This window comes from Crocodylus porosus, unplaced genomic scaffold (assembly GCF_001723895.1).
Source record: "Crocodylus porosus isolate Cpor-Errol unplaced genomic scaffold, CroPor_comp1, whole genome shotgun sequence".
Lineage (NCBI taxonomy): Eukaryota > Metazoa > Chordata > Crocodylia > Crocodylidae > Crocodylus > Crocodylus porosus.
In genome coordinates this window covers 30,062,826-30,067,968 of record NW_017728913.1, presented here as the reverse complement: position 1 = coordinate 30,067,968, position 5,143 = coordinate 30,062,826, and the positions used below count along the sequence as shown (strand labels likewise).

The 5,143-nt window shown below is 41.1% G+C and overlaps 1 long non-coding RNA gene across 2 annotated transcripts in view; it reads right to left on the bottom strand.

Moving 5' to 3' along the window:
* Nucleotides 1–5,143, bottom strand: part of LOC109309775 — an 89,576-nt gene that overhangs the window by 78,895 nt on the left and 5,538 nt on the right. The window contains exon 3 of one of the 2 annotated variants that reach the window (XR_002101037.1): nt 7–785. The exons of the other annotated variant lie outside the window; for it this stretch is intronic. This is a non-coding gene — a long non-coding RNA (uncharacterized LOC109309775). Of the gene's footprint in view, nt 1–6; nt 786–5,143 lie in introns of those variants that run through there. 2 annotated transcript variants of the gene reach the window in all.

The following is a 5,143-nucleotide window of genomic DNA, read 5'->3' as shown; positions in this document are numbered from 1 at the left end:
CTGTACAGACTAATCAAGGAAACTGAGGCATGCAATACTTTTATAACAGGAATACTATAACAAAACCAGAATCTGTCATAACAGATTTAAATTCAGCAGCTACTAAGATGACCTCTGTGCAATATAAACACAAGCTAGCTTCACTCAAATGCCACTAGTCCCAATGCCTTTCTGTATGCCCCACATGACCCCCGGTTCTCAGTAGAGGGAGGCACTGAAGCCTCTGGCCATGTCAAGCTGAGTGGGGGTAGGATGCAACTAAAGAAAGAGGTGTCAGTTGTCATCACCACAACAAGTTCTCCTATAATTTCCTGCGAAAGAATTCATAGAGAAGTTCAGTTTATTGCAGTACTAAGAGCCATATGTTAAGGTTCTTCTCAAGCAGCTTACGGTGAACTTCTTCTTCTAATCATATCTTGGAGTAAGCACCAAAGCCTCCACTTACAGGTAGCAGAAAGGAAGTGGGAAAAAAAAAGGAAAGAAGTCAAATCCGGGGAACTGTGGCATTATATTTCCTATGCCCACTGCACATATAAACAGAAAAAGGACAGCTGGGAAGCAAACATGGGAGGAGTCCACCTCACCAGAGCTTAGCCATATCAAGCTTAGGTATTTACAGTGTACAGTAGTCTGTGGGTGTGGATTTTAAGACAACTTTAAGGTCAACCCTTTCAGTGTAGCATAGCCTTGGTGTTTCTTGAGTGGGTGCAGCAATCAATGGAGAATACAGCAGTTCAAGTGTTATTCTGAAGAATCACTTAGGCAAGTTAACTAAAGGGATGAACCTGAAAGTCAAGAAATCCAAGGGATTATTCAGTGAAGAGATATGCAAATTTCTCAGATGCACTATGTTAAAAGCATTAAAGCTATGCCATGTAGTCCAATGGCAAGGACACCTGACTCGCTGTTTGGATATCTAGGATTTTTCTGAATCTAAGACTGTTTTACTGTCTGATCTTGTGTAAATCATTTAACAACTTTTGTTTACATTTATCCACCCGTCACAAGGTAATAGTAATACTTACTCAAATTTGTAAAGCACTTTGAGCCAGATATTGAACCAGCTAGTGCCTCTGTGAAGCAGCTATTTTCATGAGTAATCAATGAAACTATTATGGAGAGCAAATGCTTACTAATGGGTGTAAAGACTTCAAACTCTCATCCTTTGAAGCCCATGGATGGATTATTTATTATTCATAAAACATACCTTGGTATAATATATTAACTATTTCACCTGTATAAATCTCTTCATACACAAAAATAATTACTGGGTGCATCTACACATGCAATTAAGGCAAAGCAATAAACTCTGGTGCATATCACACTGGAGTTTATTGCTCCCAGGCATCATGTTTACATGTGCACCCAGAACTGCAGCACATTGAACCAGGTCAGAGCAGCCCTGGCTGGCAGGGAGCCTTAGGAGGACAGCCTGCCAACCTGAGGCTGCTCTGAATTGGCTCAATGTGCTGGGACTGGGAAGTGCTGGGGCTGAAGGGTGCTTTAGTGTGGGGCTAGCCAACAGGCAGCCCCTGCATTGAAGCACCATTACACCCCAGCCAGCTCCATCAGTGTCTACACATGCATCGCTACACAATAAATAACATTGTCACAGGATAGTACTTGTATTTACAAGTATTAACCCACATCAGCATTTATTAATTTACTAATAGGGCCACACATGTAGAAAAGGAAACTTTACTGTAGAGCTAATTAGGCAGCTCTGCAGTAAACATCTCATGTAAACATGCCCACTTTCCTTTACAATATTGAGGGATATAGTCTCAGCTGGCATAAGATGGCTCAGGAACATTGACTTCTGTGGAATGGTGTAGTACTTAAGTAATGGAGAAGCAAATGTCATTAAAAAAAAAGTAGCAGATTTTTTAAGGTGGGTTAGCTTTTTTAAAAATACTATATTTTTACTTAAAATGAATCAGACTGTATTGCCAAGCTCCAAATAAGTGGGAAAAATGCCTTCATATCAACTAAGCTAGGCAATTTAGGGTAAAATCTGGACAGGCAAGCCCTAAGGACTAATATCTAGGTGCCCCATTAAAAAGAGTTGAGAAGTGTAGAAATTATGCACTTTTGATTAACATTGAAGGTGCTGATTTAAATTTCACCATAATGTGCTGACATATCGCTTTCTCTGAAAAATGTAAACCTGAATCTTTTTTTTTTACTGAAAAATATCTAATAATATCTCCCTCTGTAAGAGGAATGAATGCATTTGAAACTCAAGCTGAATTCTCAAGTATTTGCTCTTCAACACAGTCAAACTCTGGAGTATCTCACAGAACAGCTATCATCTTTTCCTTAAACCACAAAAGAACAACAACAACAAAAGAAATATCATGTCACCTGTTTCACCAAAAAAATCCCCTAACAAACAAAAACCAAAACAATATTCCAGGATTTTACACCTGGAATGTAAGTTAGTATTCACTGAACTGGAGATTCAAAGTATAACTACAGAAATAGTGAAGTGTAACCATGAATTGGAATGGAGATGTTAACCTATATTATTCTTGTTTGAACTTTTTCTGATGCAACAAAATGGGAGTAAAGGTATATAACCTATAGGTAGTACTTACAGGGTGCGTCTATATGAAACGCTATGTTGCTATAGCAATGTGCTATGGCAATGTAGCAAATTGCTATGGCAGCATAATGTTACCAGGCATGAACCATGACACTGCCATGAACCATGATTACTGTGCAGTAGGGTCAGAAACAACCCATGCAGTGCCAGGACTGCACAGTACTGGCAGTTACTGCGCAGTCATATAGTACTTGCTAAGGGACTTGCACAGTAACAACTGTGCAGTCGGGCACATGTATAGACACACCCATAGTGTATTATGTGTATCTACCCAAGGTCTGGTAATTACTGCTCATCATATTTGTTAGTATTTTCTCATAGTTTCTGTGTACTCCTCCACTCTTTTGCCTTTTGTCTTAAATTATAAACTTCAGACTAGTGACCACTTCTCTGTTACACGTTTATACACTATTTAGTACATTCAAGCCTGGATCTATGAATGGGGCCAAAGATAACTCAAATCTCTAACTAAAAAAACTATAGTTTGTAATTTCTTTATGAGGGAGTCTGTATCTAGCATGTTAAGAGTCCTGAAGTTATTTAATAAAATAAAAAAAATTAAAGTGGCACTATACCTTTACATAACACTTCCAAGTGATGAAAGGACATCCTAGTCTGAAGAGTTTACAATTTAACACTTCATCTTTGGCTAGATTTACAAGGGCATATTTCTCTGCCTATGCAAAGCCAGTTGGCTTAATTTCACAAGTTAGCACTGAAGGCTTAAAATAAACTGCTGGAATTGACAGACCAGAAAATATATACCAGGTTTTAGACCTGGTTTAAAACCAATTTTCACTCACACAGATTAGTGCTTTATTCTACGTGTAGTCTTATTAAAATCAATTAAGCTGCTTATATGAGTAAGGGCTTTATCACAGGGCCTTGTTACATGTTACACTGAGCTGCACAAATCTTGATGAGTGTTTGTACTATCCTGAGTTTGGAGCAGTCACACATTAGGCCAGCAGGGACCTGGAGGACTGAAAGGTAAGAATCACTATTAAATGTAAGGTGCCACTGCACTGGTTCAATTTCAAAAGGCGGACTGAGAAAAGAACTAGATAATTCCTGAAAAGTAACAGAATTGCAAATTGTGTGTAAATGCCAAAAAACACCATTGATGTAAGTGGAAAAGTGCTGTTTAGACACACAAAAGTAAAAGATTTCCTAAAAGACTATATAATAATAATAATCTCATTTATCAGAGCAGCAAACATATGTCACAAGTATTTGACAACATGTCTGAATACTTTCCTGCTCTATCCTCTTGATTAGGCTTGGGCAGGTAAGAGTTTTGTCATCTCCATGACATATTTTGTGTGTTCAAAAATGTTCATGTTCCACACTGGAAAGAAACAGATGATTTGATGTTTTTTTACAAGCAGAGAGGAAGAGACCGAACCCTCACAGTTCAATGGCTAGGGCACTTACCCAGATGTACAAGACCCACCCAAGACACTGTTCTCCCTGATTCCAGACCAGGGACTTTAACCACAGTTGTTTGAATACTAGGTGTCTGCCCTTTAGCCCACAGTCAGTCTGTCAGTCTCTCTCACCCTATCTCACCCCATCAGATCTAATAGCTATAACTATATAGGGTACATGCAGATATTACACTTAGATCAACCTAACCAGCCCTGGAATTCTGCTCTTCCTACTCCTCTGAATCTGACTGGGATATTGTAGCCCACCAACCCCTGGATGGACAACCACTACTAATCCCTCACAGCCCCTCCAGCTCCCCCATCCTGTCAGCCCCCTCAGACCTGCCACTCCCCCCACCCCACACAGACCCAATAGCTCCCCCAATCCCGCCTGCTCCTCCCCCCACCCCAACTTATTTAGATTGGGCTCCTGGTACAGCCTATGGCACTGGCAAACATGTCTACTTGCCATAACCAATCTACAACCACACAGGTTAAAGTAAGCCATGTGATCATAGATTGGGTATGGCAAACATCTGCACATACTCACAGATTTAGATATATAGATATAGACATCAGTCACTTAATTATCTAGCAGTGTGGACAGTTTCAGCAGGAGTGGATGAGAGAACCCAAGCCTATATTGGTTAGGGCACTCTCCAGGCATATGGGAGACTGACAATCAAGGCCCTACCTTGAATCAGGGAGAGGATGGCTTTAGAAGCTGGATCTTCTAATATATACGGAGGATGAAGAAGGCACTGGGAAACGTGGGGCCCCTGCAACATTCTCTGGGCAATCTGGTGGTTGCGCCAGAGGAGAAGGCAGACCTCTTCAACCAATTCTTCACCTCCGTTTTCTGGGCAGGGACCGGGACTTCCCCACCGTGATGCAAGACGAACTTGAAGGGAATGCCTCCAGACCCCAGGTTGGGGAGGACCAGGTTAGAGAGCTTCTGGAGGAGCTGGACGTGTTCAAATCAGCGGGTTCAGATGCTCTCCACCCCAGGGCGTTGAGGGAGCTAGCAGGGGTTATTGCAGGGCCTTTGGCATGGCTTTACAAGCGCTCGTGGTGCTTGGGCCAGGTGCCAGATGATTGGAAGATAGCCAAC